This window comes from Lissotriton vulgaris, chromosome 10 (genome assembly GCF_964263255.1).
Source record: "Lissotriton vulgaris chromosome 10, aLisVul1.2, whole genome shotgun sequence".
Lineage (NCBI taxonomy): Eukaryota > Metazoa > Chordata > Amphibia > Caudata > Salamandridae > Lissotriton > Lissotriton vulgaris.
Genome location: NC_141698.1, coordinates 404,534,367 through 404,559,929, shown reverse-complemented (window position 1 = coordinate 404,559,929; position 25,563 = coordinate 404,534,367).

The window sequence follows — 25,563 nt, the reverse complement described above, 5'->3', positions numbered from 1 at the left end:
AGGGGAAGAAGCACTTATACGCATTGTCCATGATTTGATTAAAGTGGGGGTTGTGGGGGAAGTTCCTTTGTTTGCAACAGTCCTATTCTTCCTATCTTGAAAAAAGACACTGACACTAGGATTTACAGATTCATCATTGATTTGCGAGAAGTCAACAGATTGTAGTACCGCAGTACCCTGTGGTTTCGAACATAACGATATTACTTACCCTAGTTCCTCAAACAGAAACTACATTTTCTGTAATCAATTTGAAGAATGCTTTCTTCTCGATTCCTATTCATCCTGATAGCCGTTTGATCGCCTGGGACTGCACCATCCTGCAGTCTGTGAAATTTCATCCAAAACTAGGTAAGAAAAGTATTCGCTTGTTATAGCGAGATCCTTAGGCATCACTACATAGGTTTTTCCCCCCGTTTTTTATTTGTTTATTCAGTTTTTTCTGTATTTTCAATCTTTCCCCATAGAAACGACCCGTTCACGGAACCAGCGTTTCTGCAATCCTTAACATTCCGATTGATGTTTTAAAAGCGGAACAGCACCACCTTGTGGTCGGAATTAAGCTACACATTTAGAAGGTAATTAGTTACTAGATTTATGTGGTCCTAATGAATAATAGCAGGTCTACATACATGCTATATTCGATCCTTTATTCTTAAACTATCGAGTGGTTTGTAAACCCTGGTACATACAGAGATAGTATTGGTTACTCCTAATGCTCGTTGTGTCCCCTCCACCCCTCTTTTTTTCTATTTTCCAGCTTATCCAATGCTTGGAGCATTTTTTAATCGGCAATATATTCGGTCATCTCTATGAACCCCTATTGAAATATTTACACAAAACGATATTGGAGGTAACTTCCAGGATTTTTTTGTTAAACCCACTAAGTACTTTAAGCCCTACAAGCTGCATTATTATGTTTTCTCTTTGAAAAAACAGATAGATAATAGAAACGATCTATGATCTATTTATATACCCCCCTCTTTTTGTGTATTTGTCCACAGTTATTCTCTCCATCCTTCTGAACACCATCATGGAGGCATTGTAATTCAGGACTTCTATGCGGTAACATTAATAGGTATCTGTTTTTTTATCTGACAGTAAACCCATCTATCCCCTTACTTAGGATATTACCCTTAGAGTAATAGGTTCTCTTTCAATATCACTATGGGCGAAAAAATCACCCTGCCTTCTTTATATATGCTAAAACGGTTTCATTTACCGGCAACAATGTATCCAGATATAAGATGGGCTGTGTTTAAGTGCCCAACAGAATGGTATATACAATCGCCTAACATAGACACCCCTATCCCTTCTAAATAAGACCACATTCGGTGACATTAAGTAACTGGCTCTTTTTAACCTAATATGTGAGCAAAGCGCTCTCCGCATTTTTTTAAACATGTAGCTTACTCCTTCATTATTTCATTTATAATCAGGTACCAATCTTACTTCCTGGCTCTTTGTAATAGTTGACATTTTCGGCAAGAATCAAAAGGAAGTTATCATCGATTACTTTGCCATGAGCAGTATATGATATAACATCACCAATGTAAGTGAATTGACATGTATGAACCCTATGTCTAGTTTATGCTAACAATATGTAAAGAACTTGCGAATTGAAATCAACATTGAGAAAGTGTATGTGAAATTTATTTATGGCAATTACCTATATCTACAATGTAGCGAACTTATGTTGTTGGCCCTTTTTGTTTTTAGCTGAAGTACTGCACTATAGATGTAATTTGCATCAGTCTAGTAAAGGACACTAAGTGACTAATCAGTATGTCTGGACCTTGGCTAGATAGGGAGTTGTCATGGATTATGTAGTTTGTAAATATGCAAAGGGATATATAATCAGATAAGTGTGAAAATGTACATGAATATATATGCACTGTTATGTATAACATCCTTTCTTTATAAAATTCTTTGCAGAGTTCCACCAACGACTCCTGAGGAAGGCAGTTCTCTCACTGCCGAAACGCGCGTCGAGTCCTTTGTATAACTTTCTAATAAATGCAATTGTCATCTTTGTATAATATTGTTAAAATCAGTCAGGGTCTACACTGTTTTTAAGATGTATTTGTTTTTTAATGAATGTATTTGATGGTTTTGCTCCAGTAATATATATGTAACTGTTTTACTGTACCATATAGTTTGACTTATTATTTTGAGTCTCTATATGATTTTTATCTATGTTTAATTAAATTTATATTTTTTTAATATACACGTTATCTTTTGGCAATTCTTCTTCTCCATTGGTCTCAGCATGTATGGTCACTTATTATGGATGGCCTAGGTTTTTGAATTCATATTGAAGAAGCACTTATACGCATTGTCCATGATTTGATTAAAGTGGGGGTTGTGGGGGAAGTTCCTTTGTTTGCAACAGTCCTATTCTTCCTATCTTGAAAAAAGACACTGACACTAGGATTTACAGATTCATCATTGATTTGCGAGAAGTCAACAGATTGTAGTACCGCAGTACCCTGTGGTTTCGAACATAACGATATTACTTACCCTAGTTCCTCAAACAGCAACTACATTTTCTGTAATCAATTTGAAGAATGCTTTCTTCTCGATTCCTATTCATCCTGATAGCTGATATTTGTTCGGCTTCACTTTGAATAATTGATCGTATAGATTTTGTAGAATTCCTCAAGGGTACACTGAGAGTCCTAGCATTTACAGTCAAGCATTGAAAAGACAACTTGATTCCTTTACTTTGTCAAAACGAGTGGCTCTCATACAATTTGTCGATGACATCTTGTTGGCAGCAGATAGGCCTGAGCAGTGTGAAAAATGTACTTTGTCTCTACTTTCTTTTCTTGCTACACACAACCATAAAGTGTCATGGAAGAAATTGCAATATTGTAGACCGAAGGTAACCTATTTAGGTCACCTTCTGTCTAAGGAGGGTCGTGCACTTACACCAGATCGCATACAAGAAATTTTAGACACGCCAGTACCTTCTACTCAAAAAGATGTCTGTGCATTCATTGGTTTGACTTCGTTCTGCAGGAAATGGATATTAGGATTTTCACACATTGTTAAACCCCTGCTAGCGCTTTTGACTAAAGACACTCCAATGTCCCTTCTATGGACAGATGAATGTCAGAATGCCTTTCATCAGTTACATCAAGCTCTTTGTTCTGCATCAGTGCTAGGCACTCCAGATTACACGAAGGCCTTTACACTCTATGTACACAAGTAAGATGGGTGTGCATTGTCAGTTTTAGTACAGGCACACGGTGACAAGCAGCGTCCCTGTGCATATTTTTCAGCAGTTCTTGATTCTGTTGCTTGTGCATTGCCAGGGTGCTTCTGTTCAGTTGCAGCAACAGCTGTGTCCATACGTCAAACTGAAGGGATAGTTTTGTCACATAAACTGTTGATGCTAGTACTCCATGCAGTAGATGCCCTTTTGAATCAGACTAACATGCAGCACTTAACTAGTGCTCGCCTGACAGGATACGAATTTAGACTTTTTGCCCCTCACATTACCCTAAAGAGGTGTGCGACTCTAAACCCAGCTACTTTGTTGCCATATCCAGCGACTCAGGATGAGTCACATGAATCTCCCAATTGTATATTCCTTACTGAGGAACAGAGAAATTGTCAAATCGATTTGCAAGATACGCCCCTTTCAGATGTAGATGGGGAACTGTGGGTTGATGGTTCCTGTTTGAAGTTACCAGATGGCACGACCTCAGCTGCACATGCAATTACGACACTTAAGACAGTAGTGGAGACAGCTCGCATACCACAGAAGTCGGCTCAAGCAGCTGAGCTAATAGCTTTAACACGAGTGTCTGAACTTAACACTGACTTGCGTGTGAACATCTATACAGACAGTCGCTATGCTTTTGGAGTGGCCCATGATTTTGGCCTACTTTGGAAGGAAAGAGGCTTTCTTACATCCCACGGGATGCAGATAATGCATGGAGAACTAGTGCATAATCTTTTGACTGCACTTACATATCCAAAGAAAATTGCAAATATTAAGTGTAGCGCGCACAACAAAAGTCATTGATAAGATAGGACAAGGCAACGCCTTTGCAGATCACGTAGCTCGTGAGACTGCAATGCAACGAAGCACTACATTCATGTATGTAGTGAAATAACAAGCTGAACGTTGGCATGATGCTATAGAAGAAGTATTAGATATACAGAGATCTGCCTCTGTGAAAGAGCTGGAGCAATGGTCTAAAGAAGGAATGTTAGACGATGAGGGCTGTTGGCGTAACAAAGAAATGGATAAGTGGATATTGCCTGCTGCTTCTTTACAACCTATGGTTTAAATGGCACATGGGCTGGCACATGTTGGAGCTCTAGCAATAACGAAATTGCTTGCGTGAGTTTGGGAGCATCCTGAAATTGCCAGCACAGCTAAGAGAGTAGTACATTCCTGTTTGATCTGTTGGCAGTATAATCCTGGTAAAGGGACGCAAACTCCTACAAGAGGGTTTGCTACACCAACTGCACCTTTTGAAGTTTTACAGATGGATTGCATCCAACTTGAACGCTGCAACAACTTAAAGTATATCCTAGTGGTGGTATGTGCCTTCAGTAAATGGATAGATGCATACAATACAAAGGATAGTACAGCTCTCACTACAGCGAAGGTGCTTCTAAAGGAGTTTTTCCCTAGATATGGTGTTTGCAAACTTTTATGGAGTGACAACGGACCTCATTTTATTGGGCACGTTGTTGAATATGTCCTGAAAGGATTAGGGATCAAGCAGAAATTCCATGCATTCTTCCACCCACAATCAGCAGGACTAGTGGAGAGGTACACACCTACTTTGAAACTGAAACTAGCAAAAATACTGGCTTCCACGTCTCGAAATGGCCAGATGCACTACCTCTGGCATTGTTGTCCATAAGATCAGTGCCACATTCGCGATCTGGATTTACAGCATATGAAGTAGTGTTTGGGTGACCAATGAACATTTGGGGAGTTCCTAAGCCACGCCGCTTACATGATGTACCTTGTGTTCTGATGAATGATTATTTGGCACAGTTAACCAACAGTTTGATCTCTATTCATCAACAGGTTCGAGAAGCTCTTCCTGACCGATCTACACGTGAGGCCCACGATCTCCGGCCTGGAGACCAGGTTATGGTCAGAATATTTGAGAGGTCGAACAGCTTGGAGCCAAGGTGGCGAGGACCAGAACAAGTGCTTTTGGCTACGAGGACAGCAGTTCGAGTGACGAACAGAAAGAATTGGATCAATAGCACACACTGCAAACGTGTGTCGCCTACCTTGGTGGAACCTGCAGTGCTGACCGACCATCGAGAGATCCTGGATACAGAGAAAAACCAATCCATCTCATCTGACGAATCTGAGGAAGTCTTCCAGGAGCACACGATTTCTGGAGTATCGCGATACCAATTGAAACCACGCAAAGAGCCTGCATTGTCGAAAAGGACTGGTTGAGCTACCGCCCTGGGTTGGTGAAACGGAGTCTGATGTGGCAAGGGGGGGATCAGTACTGCGAAGTGACACCCACCTTGACCCTCGGTGAAGAAATCAACGGCTGCCCAGGGATAAGAGCTCCAACAGTTGTTTATTTTTTTTTGATGACGACAAAGTGATCATGTCTGCCGAGAGATCAAAGTTGCTAAGATCTGCACTAGGAAAATATTTTGTTCTATAGGGTTTGTTGGTGCTATGGTGGTTATGGCAGCAATTACCTGGTATGTTGAGAAAGTGGCTCCTGTTCGAGAGCCTTTTATCACCACTACTCCAGTACCAGTTGAGCACCGCTACTTTAAGCTTCCCTACCATGAGCAGAAGCATTGACAATCCTACTTGAATAATACATTCATCCAGATGTTGCATCATACACATAATGCCACAAAAACTACCAACTGTTGGGTGTGTAGGATGATACCTGCGCACTAAAAGAAAAGAGGTACACCTTTCATTTCTCTTCCATTCTCTCATAATTGTTCTTGTCAAGCATGGTTTGCGCTCTTGTTTTCTCTGAAAGGGCCAACATTACAGAAATGACAGTAGGACAGATTAATTATCATCTTAATAAAGAATGTTATCCTGATGAGAATGGGTACCCTCAAGCTAGAGGAACAAAATGGGAATAGGAGGAGTACCAACCTGACAATATTTCTATGCCACATGTGTTCACAAATGACAATGAAGAACAATGGACCTTTTGTAATTTCAGTGACAAGAGCTAAAGTAGACTTAGATATTAGTGGTATTGGGAGAACTCCAGTGGGGAGAAGTGAATGTACTGTAATTCTGACAATTGAAGGTACCAATAATTGCAGCTTTATTTCATTGCATCATACATACTTTTTTTGCGGTAATAAGGGATACTACCAACTACCTGTGGGGTGGTCTGGGCTCTGCTGCGTGTCCTTTCTGTTGCCCCCTGTGTTTCTGGCACCTACATCATATCATAAGGACTATAGACTGCACAATGACATTTCTAAGAACAGAAATAGGAGGACAATAAGTATGGATGAAGTTGACCAAACTGACACCGCTTTGCAACAGTATGTCGACTTTAACTTATGCCTATTCTTTTTCGTGGGTGCTGCACTGAACAGTAGAAAAATAAGGAGATTGACTCGTGTTGTGGATCCTGTTACCAATCAGACAGCAATGGCACTTGGGAAAATGTCAGAAGAGCTGCAAGTTGCGAGGATTGTAGCACTCCAGAATCGTCTGGTGCTTGATGTGATTTTGGCAGATCGAGGTGGTGCATGTAGCATCATCGGTAGCAGTTGTAGTGTCTTTATACCGGAGCACTCTCCTTCAGTATAGGATGCAATCTCTAAACTGCAGACGATTGCTGCCGAGATTCACCCAGAGACTGGTACATGGACTTTTTCAAACTGGATGTGGACACTCTTTATTACTTGGGGCTGGAAGCTACTGACTGTTCTATGTATACTACTGGTGATACTATTTACATGCTGTATATGTATACAATGTGGTCCCATGCTGTGCTCCATTTGCATCACTGCTTGTACACCTGCCAAGAGAAATATTGCAGAAATGAAAGCCCTTCAAATGCTAAATATAGAGGTCACTGATCTGGTGAGCATCAATGTACAGGATGCATATCTAGATTACCCCATGTGAGCTAATGTCTTCAGCTAAAGCTAAAAGGGTGGTCTGTTGTAATTTTGCCGCGATTGGGTTAGCATTAGCAGAAGCCATGCTGTATTTAGAATTTATCTTGTCCGTTTTGCGGAATCCATTTTGTATTTCTGGCAGCCATCTTATTTGCCATGTGCTACCACGTTCGTGCCATGTGCTCTGTCCTACCTTGCTGTTGCCTGCTCTTGAAATCTGCCTAGAGACAGGTTATATTTAGCCTCTTCTGCTTTGCACATGCTCAGTTGAGCTTGCAGCTGTCCTTGCAGCTGTCCCTAGTCTGTAAATGTTCACCAGAATTAGCAACTGTAGGCTCCTCCCACTTGTTGACTGTGCATTTTCTGTATGACCTTATATGTACCTGAAACCTTCTCTTGTACTTGTACCGCCTTCTTTTGAGCCCCTGTGTGGATATAAAAGGACCAAGCTCCTTCCATTCAGTGTGCTACTTCATACATTGCCGAAGGGTGTTGTGTGAATGTTGTTCCACCTCATGAAGTTTAATATATTTTGTATTTTCTATTCCAGTTTCTGTGCCAACTTCTTCCTATTGGTCTGAGGACTTATGCAGAGAAGGGCAAACCCCTTGCACTGGTAGGCCTTGCTGAGGCTCACCACCACATAGCTGCATAACTCCTACTGAAACAGATGCCTGAACCGACACGCAGCGGACGCGTTTAAAGTCTTTAAGTTGACCAGCACTGTATTTTCGTGGAGCGCCTGGCAAAGGGCTCTTTCTATCCTTCTTTGTTTGATTGTTTTTACTTGCAAACTTAACACGCTATATCTAGACAGTTACAGAGCGCCTGGGAAAGGGCTCTCGAGTAATAGCTCATTGCTCGCACGTTTTAATTCCCTGCATTTTATTTGTTACAATAATGACAATGCATGTTTAGCTCACTTCACCTATAGCACTCCGAAATGGCGTTCCTCCCTGGTCCAGCACGGTTTGTTCCGCTTGTCTGGAAGAAAGGGAGGCTAGACCTCTTCCGCCCGAGATGAGACGAGAGGTTAGCAGTCTAGCTGCATAACCCCTACTGAAACAGATGTCTGAACCGACACGCAGCGGACGCGTTTAAAGTCTTTAAGTTGACCAGCAATGTATTTTCGTGGAGCTCCTGGCAAAGGGCTCCTTCTATCCTTCTTTGTTTGATTGTTTTAGCTTGCGTACTTAGCACACTATATCTAGACAGTTACAGAGCGCCTGGGAAAGGGCTCTCGAATTAATAGCTCATTGCTCGCACGTTTTAATTCCTGCATTTTATTTGTTATAATAATGACAATGCATGTTTAGCTCACCTCACCTATAGCACTCAGAAACAGCGTTCCTCCCAGGTCCAGCATGGTTTGTTCCGCTTGTCTGGAAGAAAGGGAGGCTAGACCACTTCCGCCCGAGATGAGACAAGAGGATAGCAGTCTAGCTGCATAACCCCTACTGAAACAGATGTCTATACCGATGCGCAGCGGACGAGTTTACAGTCTTTAAGATGACCAGCACTGTATTTTCATGGAGCACCTGGCAAAGGGCTCCTTCTATCCTTCTTTGTTTGATTGTTTTTACTTGCGAACTTAGCACGCAATATCTATACAGTTACAGAGCTCCTGGGAAAGGGCTCTCCAGTTAATAGATCATTGCTTGCACATTTTAGTTCCTGCATTTTATTTGTTTTAATAATGACAATGCATACTTAGCTCACCTCACCTATAGCACTCAGAAACTGCATTCCTCTCCGATCCAGCACAGATTGTTCCGCTTGTCTGGAGAGAGGGGCCACATACCGGAAGGGAGGCAACACCACTTCCGCCCGAGACGAGATGGGAGGTTAGCGGTCTAGATGCATACCCCCTGCTTAAACAGATTCCTGACCCGACGCGCAGCCTAAGGTAAGCCCCTCTGCGCCCCTCCGTGCCTGGCCATCACCAGTCCCAGGACCCCTGCTAGTTTTTACACAGATACTGTCAAATCCATAAGCTATTGTTGCTCCTACACACAGGATGCACTACTAAAGATCAAGTATAACCCCTGCGAACAATAGCAAAACTCACTTACTTTGCTAAAAGGGCCTTTCTCTTGCAAATTCTGTAAATGTCTGAGCTTCGCTCCCCAACACACTCCCTCTCACTGTGCGCTCCCCATTCAGATAAAGGGAGTGGGACCCTATAGAAGTAATCCACTAAGGGGTGTACAGTCCCAACTCACAAACATTTACTGGAACTGTTTTCTGGCTAATGTAAGATCTCTTCCCAAGCACACTGTAAACATAGGGGATCTCCTGACAGAAAACAATCCCCATATCGAGTTTCTAACTGAAACTTGGATTACACCCTCTTCCAAACCCGCCATTCGTGGCCCTACCGGACGGCTACTGAATCCAAAAACTTGACAAGCCAGAACGGGCGGGGAGAGGCATAGACATAATAAATTAAGGAATCTCTATCTATCACTATTCTAGATTGGATGTGTAAGGATACTTTAGAATGCCTAGTTTTCAGATTCGACCTTCACCCACAACTTAGCTGGAAAGGGGCTCTCGTTTACAGACCCCCCCCGGCCCTCTATCAGGCTTTACTAACCTACGGATGGAATTCATTTCCCCCATGTCATCTCCACCCCTAACTATTTACTCCTAGGATATTTTAACATCCACAGTGAATATGCTTCCAATCCCGAAGCCACAGCCTGCCTAACAGCTCTAGTCACACTTGATCTCTTGGAGATCAACAACGCACCTACCCACTCTGTAGGGCATACTCTAGACCTCATCTTAACCAATCCCCCTCACATCATCTGGGGGGAAACTCGTGCTTTGACTTGGTCGGAACATTCTATGGTGGATTTTCAACTCATGAGTCCCAGAATTCACCCCACCTCTAAACCTCACACCACGCATTGGTACAGACCATGGCTAACCTCAAACTTGACCAATTCAAGTCCCCTTTTTATTCCGGGATCACCGATTCAGCCACATATAGTGTAGAAGAACAGCTAACACATTTTAACTCCATTGTACAATCCACTGTAGATCACGTAGCACCAAGGAAACTGCACACCGACCCTCCCAAACATTCCTCAACTAGTTGGTACTCCCCTATGCTCAGGAAGGAAAAGAGCCAATGTAAAAAATTGGAACGGACATGGCGAACTCACACAATGCACAAGACAAGGAGAGATTCGAAGACGCACTGTCTTCCTATCATACAAACATAAAGTCCGCACGGAAACGGCATATTGCAAACCAACTAGAACATGCTGGGAACCACTATAGAACCCTCTATCAAATCCTGAAAACCCCCAATAACCCTAAGGCTTGCGATACCACAGAGACTCACTCACAGCCGCTATGTGATAATATAGCATACTTTCTCACCATGAAAATTGATACCATTTACCATAAAATTATCTCATCTATCACAGCTACTAACAACTCTCCCATAGAACGTCATACTACCCCATCTACACTGCGCAGATGCACTTTTTTCCTTTGCTAACACCGAAAGAGGTAGAATCCCTGCTTACCAAAGTCAAATCTGGGTCCCCCTAGATGTAATTCCCTCAAAAATCTCTTCCCGATTAGCGCAACAGCTAGCTACACCCATTTGCACCATCCTTAACAGCTCTTTGAGAGCTGGCAGTCTCCACAAAGAATGGAAAGCAGCGCAAGTATTCCCCATTCATAAAAATCCCCAAATCCCCGCTTCTGAGCTGTCAAACTATTGCCCCATTTCACTGCTTCCCCTTCAGAGCAAACTCCGCCTAAGAGATGGGACTAAACCTAGCTCCTACTCACCTTTGATATTTATTTATTTATTTAAACTTATAATGCGCAACAGCTACCCGCAGTGGGTTTCCCGGCGCCAGGTATAGACACAAGAAGAAAAAAGAGCACAGTACAGTACAATGAGCCAGCTAATGCAGAAGAGCAGATCTACTGAAAGAGCAGAGTTTTAAGTCTTTTCCGAAAACAGAATAGATCAGTCCCTGATTTCAGGGCGATAGGTAGTGCGTTCCCGGATTTGGGGCCTAGATGGGAGAAGGACCGACCCCCCCATCTTTACAAATTTGAATCTTGGAACGGCAAAGTCGCCATTTGCAGAAGATTTCAATGTGTGACTGGGTTTGTAAGTTTGGACAAGACTCTGTAGATATTTAGGGGCCAAGCCCTGTTTAATTTTAAAAAGATAACACAGGGCCTTAAACTTAATACGGCTCGGGACCCTAAGCCAGTGTAGATCACGAAGAGCCTGTGAGGCCGAGGATCTCCTAGGTACATTACAAAGAAGTTGGGCCGCCAAATTTTGCACCACCTGAAATTTGTTGATGGTTAAAGTGTCGGCACTGAGATAAAGGATGTTTCCATAGTCCAGGCGGGAGACTACTAGCGCCTGGACAACGGTTCTCTGGGTGGCACGGGGAAGCATCCATAAGATTTTCTGAAGCCATTTCAAGGTGGCAAAACAAACAGACGCCACCTTGGTGGCCTGCTGCCTCATAGAGAGCTTGTCATCTATAAGAAATCCGAGGTTGCGGACTACAGAGACCGGCTGGGGGAGAGGTCCCATATCACTAGCCCAGTGCTGGGGGCCCCAGAGATCTTTGTTCTTCCCCAAGATGACAATCTCGGTCTTGTCACCGTTTAACTTAAGGAGATGCTTCTGCATCCACTCGGCGACACGCGACAGTCCGGTCTTCAAGACCGATATACTGTTGCCCTCACTGCTGGAAAGGGAGAAAACAATCTGCGTGTCATCGGCGTATGAGAATATTGTCAGCCCAGCGTCCTCTTCGATGGTGGTCATGGGTCTAACATAGATGTTAAATAGTAGGGGGCTGAGTATAGACCCCTGGGGAACGCCATACGCCGATGAACAGGTAACAGATGCAGCTTTCCTCGAAAAGACCTGAAAGGTGTGCTCACTTAAAAAGGAGGCAATCGAGGCTAGTGCAGGACCATCTACTCCCCGGGACCGGAGAGAGTTCAAGAGGATGGAATGGGACACGGTATCGAATGCAGCACTCAAATCCAAAAGGATGAGTGCAGATGTCTCTCCGCGGTCAATAGTGTGCCGTAACCTCTCCGTCACCCCAAGGAGCGCGGTCTCGGTGGAATGGTGCACTCGAAAGCCGGACTGGGAAGGATGTAGGAATCCCGAGCTTTCCACAAGATGATTTAACTGCGTGTTAACATGCCTTTCCAGCACTTTTGAGAGAACGGGCAGCAAGGATATGGGTCTAAAGTTAGCAAGATTGGACACATCCGCTCCTGCTTTCTTTAGAAGAGGGACAACCATCTCATGCTTCCATTCCTGTAACACATGGGACTCAGTTAAAGATGCATCGAGAAGTGTCATAAGAACCCGCCGGGGTTCGAGGTCCAATAACTTTAGGACTTTCGCAGGTACTGGATCATGAGGTGATCCCGATCTAACACTGTTCAAACAGGAAAGGAACGAGGTATCATCAAATAGTTGCCAGTTTGTGACTTTCGCCGTTGGAGATGGTCGTTCAGTCACCGCAGTCTGTCCTAGTCGGTGTTCAATTACTGTCAAGGGAATGCTCATAGAATCGTATATGCGTTCAACCTTGTCAATTGCTTTCCGGGAAACAGAGTAAGAATGCCTCCATTTCCTTTCAAGGGCTTTGCAGTTGGCTCGTAAAATCTTCAACTCATCAGAGAACCCAAGTGCAGGAGGATGATGAGACCTAGAATGTTTCAGCGTTAAAGGGAGAAGAGTAGTTACAGCACTAGTAAGCCAGTGCCATACTGCTGTGTTCAGCTCCGAAATAGGAACATCCGTGTCAGTGCGTGTATTCGAAAGGTGCTGGTTTAACTTCGTAATATCAAGTTTACCCCACCGATGGATTAATTTGCCCTTACTGCAGCTACCCTTCACTAATCTCTTGGCATGAGATAAGGAAAAGTGGACTGCGAAGTGGTCAGACCAGTCCAGCGGGCGAGCACTCTGTAAAGGTTGGAAAGAATAGGGCCCAATTGATGTCCAGCAGAATGAGTGGGACCAGAATTACGCAGTGAAAGATTAAGAACTTCAAGATCAGATAAGAAGTGCTTACTGGTAGTGCATAGAGGATCTTCAAGGTGCAAATTAAGATCACCTAAAATGGTGAAATTTGCCGCCCTGAGAAGTAGGGGAGCTATAGTCTCAGCAAATGAGGACGTCCAGATGTTAACATTACCAGGAGGGCGATAAACCAGAAGGCCCGACAGAATGAGTTGGGGGCTAATTGCTAGTTTGAAAAAGGCAGCTTCACATCCGGCCAAGGGAAAGGCTTCAAGCTTACAAATGTAACTAGATTTGATGATTATAGCGATGCCCCCCCCCTTTTCCGGAGTCTCTGTTCTGCCTCACTATGACGTAATTGTCAGGAACTGCGGTGGCAATGTCGGGACCAGAGCTTTCAAGGAGCCAATTTTTGGTAAGAAATATGGCATCAGGCTGCTCATCAGTGAGGAAGTCAAAGATATTTTGTTTATGTTTCGGGAGGGACCTGCAATTAAAGCTCCAAAATTGGAGTGGAGGGCAGGTAGAAGGATATTTTACGTCCCTCCGTCTGCCTCGAGTTCGAGTACGAGTCATTGCTTTGCATCTAGACATTTTACCAGTAGAGAAATTACAGCCTGGGCATTTAAAATTATGGGTCGGTAGGATGCAGGAGGTACAATCAACGTATAAGGGAGGCCGTAGGCGTTTAAAAACCTCACTGGTATAAGTATGGATCCCGGAAGACACACAGCAAGCTGCCGAGCCAAATATAGGGGTCGTGGCCCCTGGGCCCGTCCCGTCGTGGACGGGTGCAGACGGGCTGAACTCAGGCGTAACTCCGGCGGAAATACGGCGGGCCCGCTGCGCGTTAACATATCCATATTAAATAAAGATCTAGCGTCCTTATGACGACTAGACCGTCAGCAAAGATGGCGCCGCCAGGCGTCCTTCTCTCCACACAAGATGTCCGCCGAGGAGGGGATGTCTGACACGGGACCCGCCGAAATAGCGGTGCTTTACAATTGTGGGGCAAGCAAGTGGGCCAGGTAATTTAAAAACGGGGGAAAAGGCAAAGTAAAACAAATTAAATACCAAGTAACAGGATTTTAAAAATATCACTATGGCTCGCTATTTAGCGCGATTAGGCGCAGCACACACTGGTTCTTTGCTCGTGCTCATGCTCGTGCTACCAGTCAGTTCAAGGGTCCAATCCTAACATACAACTCACCTTCTCTGAGGGCATGAAGATCATCGCTGCCTGGATGAGAGCTAACTTCCTGTAACTTAATGCAGAAAAGTCGGAACTCATGCTGTTTGGAGATGCAGCAATAAGCTGGTCTCCCAGCTGGTGGCCAGAGGAGCTGGGATCTGCTGCCACTCCAAAAGGAGTGGTCAAGAGCCTGGGAATTCGTATCGACCAGAGTCTCACACTTAGCAAATGCCACAACCACCACTGACACTTGCTATCACACACTCAGCCTGCTTAGAAGAGTGTTCCCCATGTTACCATTCTTCACGAGAAAAACACTGATGCAAGCTCTAGTGTTAAGCCGCCTGGACTACTGCAATGCACTGTTAGTTTCAGCTAGCGAGGCTTCCTTAAACAAACTGCAAGTAGTTCAGAATACGGCAGCCCGACTGGTAGGAAATGCCCCTGCCAGAATGGCCTCCACACCACTTCTTAACAAACTTCATTGGCTTCCCGTAAGAAAGCGGGTGAAGTTTAAGATTTGCTGCACAGTCTTCAAAGCACTAAATGACATGGGGTCTATCTACCTATCGTACAAACTGCTAAAATATATCCCTTCCCAAGCCCCTTCAATCCGGTTCCAAGCTACTACTTTGCACTCTTAGAATTAAAAAGGCTCAGTCGGGTGGCAAAGCATTTGCTTAACTTGCCCGACCCTCTGGAACGAACTCCCCCATGAACTACGTGACTGCCAGAGCTTTCCCCTTTTTAGGAAACTGCTAAAAGCATATCTGTTCTAAGATTCACTTGTTTGACTGTAATCAGCAGCCCTAGAGCAGAGATACACCTGATCTGGTGATTCGGGCGCTATATAAATTAATAAAATATCAAAATATCAAATTATGCAGGAGATGGTAGTACTGCTGAGATTCCAAGAATCCTCATGCATAATGAATGAGGGTAGTTTTCTGAAAAAACCCCACATCATTTAAGCAGTACCGTTACTAGGTAAAAGTTCAGTACCAAGAACTTGTATGTAGTGTAATGTCAGGGGAAATATAGGTGAAAGGTTTGGGTACTCCGTGAGCCTATATTGGGGTACCTGTATGAAACATAACAATGTTCTAAGACCAAGTTTCAAATAGATGTAGGACCTCACCACAAACCAATAGGACAAGCAGCACCAAGGATCTGGCTTGGTTCTAAAAGTACAAGCATAAGTCGTGCCATGAAAATGGTTGGTATTATGCAAGATATATAATGTAAAAATATGATACATTCCTCAAAATTCAAAAAAGTGCATTCTTTATTAGAAGAGTTTCACCTTAGTACCTCAGATAATATCATTGCATATACATTTATTAAAAGTGATCATTTTTAAACAAGAACTTAAAAACATTATTGGCTTGCGCCCGAACCACAATGCCACTAGTGAACTAAGAGGCAAGTCAGTAGTCAAGTAAACCCTGAACATGGTCTAAATTCGTATTATAGATGGAACAACAGTATAGTCTATTAAATCATACAATAGGGGCTTGAACAGTGCACATCCTAAACGCAAGCATTTAAAACTGCTCTCATATGTGATAATAAAGAAAAAGGAGGCTCTGTTAAAAAAATGGTTTGCCAAAGAGCACGCAGTTTGGACAACCTGGAACGCCTGGTTATCTTCCTTCACATTTTGAAATTCAGCCACTAGATTTATATCTCTCCTGTTTTTCATTAAAAGATTTTGTTTTGTCTTTTATTCCTGGTGCACTACGAGAAAATCAGATAGACATGCCAGACCAGACAGAGGCCCTCAGACCTAAATACAAGATGAAGAATGTATTTGTTTGTGCGGGGTCACACCCCAAACACCCACCCTAAAGCTACACCCCTGATTGTATTGTTTGATAGTTCCGTTGTAGCCTTGTCATTTGTAGAGAAACGGGTCATTAGATGTGTGGCCTTCACAAGTAATGGGCCCACATTTATCCTCCATTCGGAACCAAACACCCCATAGTAGCTCTCTCAGGGTAGCGGAGCAGAGCAATCCAAGGCCTATGCGGGGGAGGTGGTGTGGGATAGTAATCTGCTTTCATTGACACTTAATATTTACACTTGAAAAATGATTGTCCAGTTTGTGCTTTAAGGAAAAGTACATTTCTTACACACCCACACTAACTATTATGCAGGAATCGACAAATATACATAGGACTAATGGGAATACCTTTTGATGACATTGTGTGCACACCTTTGACCCCCTAAAGGGATCATACAACCACATTCGGTAAGTACATCGACTTGGTCAACGGTCCTTGGTCAATGGTCAAAAATAACCATGTGTGAGTGTACATATTAAGGTTAATAAAGCAGAGGCACTTGAATGAATAGTCACTGTGCACATTATTCTTTCGATAAAACCTTTACAAAATGAACCCCCCATGGGTCTATGTGCTTTTTCTATACTTTCAACCATTGGAAATGCAGTTATCAAAACAGACCCTAAAGCATATAAACATAAACTTTGCAACTGGAGAGCACCATACTGCATGTACAATATTATTTAGACACCTTCACGCCATACTAACTGTGACGATAAACATAGCCACAAGAGGCCGCAGAACTCCCAGGTGAAGAGCACAAGGTTATGCTTGGGGAGAGGTTGAAAATTTAGAGAAAATCCTGGGTTGGCCCTCCTTTTTAAAACCCCTCACACTTAGGGTCTGTACTTTACAAAAGAAGTCTAGGTACTCCTCGGGAGAGCATCTGAAGCTCCCCAGTATCTTCTTTTTCCCGCCATCCTGGGGCTGCCACAATGGAAGAAAACAGTAAGCTCTCCGAAACCCCACAGAGCTTTATGGGGCACTCCTTCATGAGAGTGTGCATAACTTATTAGCGGCTCCAGATGCTTTTCTTTGCTGCACCATGCAGCCTTGCAGCATGTCCTTTGTTCACTTTTTTATTTTTTGGGGTGCCCTAACCCACTTGGGCACCCCCTCTACATGGACTGGCTGAGGACAGCTGATGGACCCCTTTTACAAGATGGATCCCACCCCTCACCGCCCCACCAGCTTCCCGCATAAGCAGCACTCCTCCGTGCTGCCGCAGGAGTCGACACTCAACAGTCTTTTTCTGCCCACCTTCTCCTGTGGGCGGGGCATGGCTTGTCGTGACAGCCTCTTGCTTCCCCGCAGATGCGGGCACGGGGAGCAAGGTGGGTCTGTCAGTACTGGGGGGAGCACAGCCACACTCCCCCTGCAGCTGCTCGATTATGGGGCCCAGAGATGGGATCCTTGGCTCCTCCTACTCCGGTCCTGGAGTGGCGTAACAGTGCTCTCCAATGCAGCAGGGATCTGGGTATGGGGTCCTGGGCCACATTTTATTTCACACACGGGGTTTAGGATACTTGGGTCTTTAGGTCTCTAGGGAAGGGGGCTCCACGCATACCCCCTCCCAGGACTTGACATTAAAAATGTTTCTTCTCAGCAACCCCAGGGTCTTGGCTCACCCCGGGGGGTTGGAAGGGCTCGGGCAGCAGAACTGAATGTGCTTCGAGCCTCGCTGAGTGGGGTCATAGGACAAATTCTTGGCCTTCTTGTATCTCCGACCACGTTGGGCTCATTCTGCTCCTAATGGGGAACCCAAGTCACCTGGAACTCTTTCTTGTGGCCTTCGGGCCTTTACAGTGGCTACTTTTGCAGGGGTCTGGTTCCACTGGCTCCCTGTGCAGGTTTTTTCTCTAGTTCCTCTGGGATTTTCTCCTCCTTGGCGCAGAAGCCCAGCCTTTCCTCCTGTTAGTCCTCAGGCATGTAAGGAGACTGGCTTCCCTTGTTCTGGAGAGAGCCCCACTGGTTCTGGGGTCAACTGAAGTTAGAGACTTTAGGCAAGATGGCATTAGAGGATTTTTACATCCAACTGTCCATGGCTGCTACCTCCAGTCCAAGTGTCCAACAATGAAACATACCCAAGAGAGAGCTCTACCGTTTGTGCAAGACCATTCACGTGTGGGTGAAAGGCACCAGAAGTGAGGCACCTCTGGCCTATCCTGGGGTGCCACATTATTTCTCCTCCCCTGTCCCAAGCTTCCTGCAAAGCCTGCTGGGGAATTTCAAAAAGGTGTCACCCGGGAGTCACTGGGCACATCTTCTCTGGGGGACTCAGCTCCAACCCTTGCTGAAATCACTGCCGGGGCCTCTCCCAGTAAATGTCCAAAGGGAGCCCCCTCCTATGTTGGCTCCAGGGGTCTGGGCTCCTTTCTTAGTTCAGTGGGCGTGAGAAGGCCCTACTCTGGTGCAGTGTGGCAGCTGATTGATTGTTACAGAGCATTCTGCCCCATCCCTTTCCTCCTCAGGAGTTGAGAGAAACACTGTTAATTGCTTTGTGTGAGGAGGCCTTTGTTCATGCCGCTGGATACAAATGTAATTAATTTGACACAGCAGCATGACACAAGAACTGGGCTCTGATCCTGAGCTGAGCCAGAGAAATATGACAATCCTGGATGACCCATGAGTTGTGCAGATATCATTTTGGAACTTGCAGAATTGATTGTCCCAAACATTCTATGGCCCAATTTGCTATGTCACTGGTCTCTGTAGTCCAAAGGGAAGCAAAGCTACACTATAAGACAGCCCTCCCCATCGATGTGTAATGAAGTATCACCGCAGACAAGACAGTAAACCACACTGGTTTTCCCTATTAGTGTATACTAACATTATGAGGCATACCCCAGGTCAATATCCAATTCTGCAAAGTACCCTCAGAGGTATGCTACCCGTGCACAGTTACTGCGCACAACAGGAGTCTACCACGAGAACCCTTACATTTGTGAACTCGGTTCACTTTTAACCAACCAAGCCCCCCAACCCTTGATGCATCACAGAACCCTTATCTTAATAGACACTGGAGGTAAACATGCGCAGTCCATTTACCATGAGTTTACAGTGGGTAAGTCACAGGTTATGAGGATCCTCCACAGTAAAATGGCACAAACCAGGTGATCAGAAAGCGAAACATCTAGGCGGATTACATGGGCAGAACCCATTGTATCACCCAATTCTTAAAGGAATAAACAGTATTAACCCCTTCCAGGCTATTGACGGAACGGTTCCGTCACGGCTCGCGGGTGAGCTGTGCTCATGACGGAACGGTCCTGTCACGGCCCGGCCGCCGCGCCTGCGCGGCGCTGATTTCCCGCCTGCGCGGCTCGTTTAATTGAGCGGGCAGGGCCGTGACAGAACCGTTCCGTCATGAGCACAGCTCACCCGCGAGCCGTGATGGAACGGTTCTGTCACCCGGGGAGCTCACCCACGCGCCCCCCCGCGACCGTTAGCGCTGCGGCGGAATAGCCGCCGCAGCTAAAGAGTTAAGCTTGTCATGTTTACACCAAGTACTGTGTTATTTTTCTTTGAAATTTTTTTTTCACAGTAAGCGGGTTGAGAATAGCTGTGCTAGATTAAAATTTCATTGTGATTTCCACTTAGCAGAAAGTACTTTTCCTTTTCTTTTTTAATTTAAAAAAAGATAGTTTGAGGTTTCTGTCCAAATATTTGGCAAGAGCTCTCCTGTGCATGTAGAAAGGATCTCAATCAAAAAGACAATCACTTCCTAGCACGTCGCTGTCAGTGCAAGTGACACCTTATTTCAATTGTCTTGCGTCCAGTACATGAGCTTTTCATTTTTCATTTCAAAATCTTTATTTCGATTTGGTAATCATAAAAGATATACAGAAATACATAAAGGATAAAATTTAGATGAACAGTAACATATCCAGGCCCATGTTCTCAAATTATCTTCAAATACATTTGCAATTTAAAAATAGAATCAATAAATACATATTTTAGCCTAAAAATAATGCATAAAATACTACTATCTAGCCATTACAAGAAAAATTTCATAAAACATACCAATCCATATCATAATTAATGCCGTCACTAAGGACATTAAGACTAAGGACATTAAACTTGAAGCCCAATCGCTTCCTTACAATAGCAACAAAGAACAGGTACCTACTTACACTAAAGACAACCGATTGAGTAGTTTCTGCTCTTAAGATTCTTTCTGCTTCCCAAAAGTGCACAAACCCAAAGAGACGACAAACAGGTTTTATCCATTTTTTCCTTAGGTGTAAATAGGCAGGACAAAAAAATAGAACATGGGCTTCATCCTCTTTAGCGTTTGTACAGCACAATTCGCATTTAGTTAGATCATCTTTTACTATGGTGCCCTTCTTACACAGCCATCTAGAGGTATTAGATTTAATCTGTAAAATACCATAATGAAATTTTAAGTACATCGACTTCGCTAGGACTGGTAAGATCTCATACATGAATGGTTCAAATCTACACTCCATCTTTACATTGATAAACTTAAGAGAAGACGACCCTAGATCAGAACTATGTAACTTAGAGTTTCGGATGAAGTCCCAATAACTCTTCTTCAGTTGTTTTTTTACAATTTAGTGTAAGGGACTCCAGATCCGACCAGTAATGGCTTAGTCCTAATTTGACTAACCAATCCTCAAAGTGATTCAGCCATACTAATTGAGTTACATTTTTTATTTCAATAATTTCCCTTAAAGCCCCTCTGTAATCCACTAATTCGCTAGTTGACCACACGCGAATCCTATACATTAATGGACGTAACGCCGCGTGGTCATCTGTACGGTGGATATCCAGATCCAGCATCAGAGGAAAGAGCGGTGTATGTTGGGGGAGTGCTAGAATATTCCTAAGGAAGATATTCTTGTGTATTGCGAAGGCTTGGTTACCACAATGTCCCAATAATTCTGCTCCATATAATGAAGATGCCTGAGCTTTATATTTGTATAGTTCTAAAACCGGTGAAATTGCTTTAGTGTAACTGCTCTTATATTGTCTTCTATAGGAACCAAATTCTGAGCTAAAATTGTCTTACTCTTTTTTATTTGCGGTTTCCAATTAAGATTAGTGTCTAAGGTTATGCCTAGATAATTAAAACTAGAAACATACTCTGTTTTCTCTTCATTGACCAACAATGTTTTTCGAAAACTCCTATGCTGATTAATCGCCATGTATTTGGTTTTAGACAAATTAATCTCTAAACCCTTGTTTAAACAGTAACTCTCAAAGGTGTACAACAAGTTTTGTAACCCTCGCGGTGTCTGGGAAATTAAACTTGTATCATCTGCGAATAGCAGAGCAGGCACATGGTCACCACCCAGCTTGGGAGAGTCATGATCGCAGCCCAAGAGGGTTTCTGGTATGTCATTTAAATATAAAGAAAACAAGGTAGGGGTCAGAACAAACCCTTGTCTGACACCTCTGCCAATATTAATACGCTCTGTCAATTCACCATTAGCACCTCATCTCACCCTGACATAGTTCTCCTCATGTAGTCTAACGATTTGCTGCAGAATCTCCCCAGGGACCCCCATGTCCCTCAATCTCAACCATAGGGCATTTCTGGGAACACGGTTGAAAGCCGACCTGAGGTCAACAAATGCCACATAAAGGTGCGCCTTCTTAATTCTAATGTATTTCCAGATGATACATAAAACACCTGGTCAATTGTACTAATCTTCTCTCTAAAACCCGCTTGGTACTTGGTAAGAGTACTAGTTTCCTCTATCCAAGTACCTAGCCTACTTAAAATTTGTCTCACAAATACTTTTTGAAGAACGTCCATAAGACTAATGGGTCTATAATGGGCTGGATTCGTACGGTCCCCCTTTTTAAAAATCGTAACAATCTCGGCGCCCCGCCAGGATACTGGGATAGGTGCGCCATTTGCAATTTTATTGCAAAGACAATTAATATATGGGGCCCAGATCATATTCTCGTGTTTCCATAGGTTTCCAGGGATTCTGTCCACTCCTGGTGCCTTGCCTGGTTTTAGTGCCATAATAGCACGAACAGTATCAGCCATATTAAAGCATAGGGGTGTTGCGGTTAAATTAGTTCCTAATTCATCATTGGAAAGGGTTTGTTCGCCAGTACTAGGTGAGTATAAATCAGAAAAATGTGAGACCCACGTGCTGGCTTCCTAAAACCTATCCCTACTTGGGGTGCCATGACTAGAACGGCTAGCAATCAGCCCCCAAAACATGGCCTGATCTTTCCTTTTTGCATGCATCCAGAAGATCAGACCATATTTTCTCATCCCAATTTCTCTTAGCCGCACTAATTATAGCCTTATACTGCTTCCTTTTTTCCCTTAGAACTACTACATTATTCCTTTTTGACGCTATTATAATTTCATTTTTTGCATTGCGGCACTGTTTATTATACCATCTATTACCATTAGTTGCAATTCTCTGACTATTAGAAAGTGGCTTAAGAGTTTTAGTCAGTATATCACCAAGACCCAAGGCCATATCTGTATTGCTCTGCATAATAGGAATCTCTTGTGCTTCAATATCATAATACGGTGACATCAGATCCACATAGAGATCATAGATTTTTTTGACTATGATATCTTTCCCCAGGACTATTGGTCATTTGAGATTTCTATGGTTATTAGATGTCCAAGGGTCAATGGTGGAGCTGACTAAAACATCTCTAGTTCTGCACTCTGGGTTAAATAACGAAGCACTAAGGGTCAAGCTAAGAGGAAGGCGGTCACTTTCAACCCGATTATCAACAACAAGGTCACTTATCATTAGCCATAATGAAATAGAAACTATTATATAATCTAAGTGACTATTGCAGGTGCCACGTTTAAAAGTTGGCTGACTTGGGCTTTCCGATGGCAACCGTCCATTACAGGCACGTAAGCAATAACCTGCAGTCAAACGCAACAACTGCGCCGCCGAAGTTGAGCATGGGACAGAGTAACTAGTGTTAATTCCTGGTATATTGTAGGCATTGTCCTCTGACTCAAAAGTATTTTCCAAGCCGATTATCGGCTCGAATTTACGATTGAAATCTCCCCCAATAATTATCCAGGTTTTTGGGTCAAGCGTGGAAAGGATCTTATCTAATCGTTCAACAACTGTTGACTCTATATTGGCTGCATGAGGTCTACTGTAAATATTGAAGATACAAATGTTCCTTTTATCTGGGCCTGTAAACTTTAATACTAGAATATCTGGACTACTGGAATCAATCTGCTCGAAATTGATTCCCAGCAAAATTTTACTCCATATTATAAGGCCCCCCGATGGTCTCCCTTTATTTACAGCAATTGCAGGTATATTATATGATCTGTAGCCAATCTTATGATAACTTTCCACAGCCCAGGTCTCTTGGAATAGTATAATTTCACTATTATCTACATAGTCCTGCCAGGCTGGATCACATAGATTTCTTTATACCTGCTATATTCCAAGACCTTATTCTAATACTCTGTTCTGTAATCATAGTCACAAAACCAATGGTTGAGCTTGTGCCAGTCTCATTGTTAACTTGCCTGTTCTCCTCACTAGAATATTGCTTGTTGTTATTTAACTCAACTCCCTCAACTGTCTCACTAGGTTTTCCAAATTCCAGAGTGGAATGATCTACACTCACTTGTATTACTCCACAAGGATATCCACCCTTCGAATTATTTTTCCCAATTTCTATTCTAGTATTAACATCATAATCACCTTCACTGCCCAGCCCTGCATCCTCTCCCACCCTATTTAAAAGGGGTATAACATGCTGACTTCTCGATGGAGGTCCCAACCATCTCCCAGGTAACTTCTCCAATTCCATATTCTTATGGGTGACCACTATATTTTCTGTCCCTGGGTCAGAAGTGAATAGCCCACTTAATCTCATATCTCCAAGTCAATCAACTTCTTCCAGATCATTCAGAACCTCATAGTGATTGCTAATGGGAATAGGATAATAGTTTGTGGTTACCCCCCTGGTCATTTCCCGATGTCTGTACACAGGATTATAGTTGGTATTTAGTGGTGTCCTGCGGACAGGAGGGTAAAAATATCTCAAGTCGCTAGTGTGTATACCACTATCATTTTAGTGAAATTGATCACAAATACAAATCACGACCCTACTATCTCTGAAATTGACAATGATTGTATCCCCTGCTATAACCTTGGCTCTATGGCCTATCCAGCTTACCCTGCGAACATGCAGGACTTCCCCATCAACATTACTTCTTAAGGGTCTGTTCTTATTTAGCTAAAAGCTAACCTTGGGGCGTGGCCAAGATGGCGGCGTGAGCAGACGTGCTTTGTCGGAGCTCCCGCCGCCGGCCGTTATCCACAGCGTCTATTTCAGCAGAAAGCCCGGACCCGAGCACTTCCCTGGCGGGCTGAGGCCGGCATTGCTGCGGGGAACTGCTGGACAGCGGTGTGGCGATTCCAGGTGCAGAACCCCGGTGGTCTGGCGGCTCGGACGGCCTGGGGAAGCGCGGAACGACAGCGAGGCCGCGAGGGGCGGAGCCTGCGGGCCGAGTCACGGGCGTCTGTGCCCGGCTGCTGCATCGGTGAGCCCGGCCCGCGCGATCGAGCGCGAGGCCCCCGTGACCATCTGACGGGGGCTTCTGCGGGCTCACCACGCTGACCTGCTGCTACCTGAAGTGCCTGGCTGGCAGCGCCGGGCGGCGGACTCGGCCCGGGTCGAGTGGACGGCCCTATACTCGGAGGTGAGGAGAGGCGGTGAGGGAGGCCCCCACCCCCCAGCCCAGCAGGCCCCCATCCACGTGGGATCACCGGGAGTCGGCGGGGACCGGCTGACACCCCCACGGTCCTGTCCACTGGCAGCAGGACTCATCGGCAGGTCGGGACATTTTAAAACACTCTCAGCCGACACGGGGTCGGTTGGCAAGGCCCCCAGCAGTCGCCCATCCCTGCCTGCGGCACTACCCGGTCCCTAGCTGCATCTGCGCACCTGGGCCTCCGTCGGGGGAGGTGGTGGCAGGTCGGTGCGGGGGGTGCGGAGAGGAGCCATAGGAGCCGCGCACGTGGTGGGACAGCGCGAGGGCCCTCATCCTGAGCGGGCACGGAAAACGCCTACTCGAGCGGCCGAGCCCCCCCCCGACCACGACCCCCGCGGAGCTGAGCGGACCCCACTCGCCGCGAAGAGGCCTCAACGACCACACTGGGCTCTTGCCCCCAGGACAGTTCGTCGTGGTGTGCCGCGGGCGCCATCTTGGACGGCCTCCCGCCCGGCCCGCCCGGCGCTCTCCGTCCTGCCCTCCACTGCCGGTGCGCCTGCACCCATCACGCGGCCCCCCCTATACCTGGCTGCAGCCTTGTGGAGCATCCCACGGCCCCCCCTGACCCGGCCATGGACTTGTGGAGAGGCCGAGTCGCACTGCTCCCCCGGAGTGGTGGTAG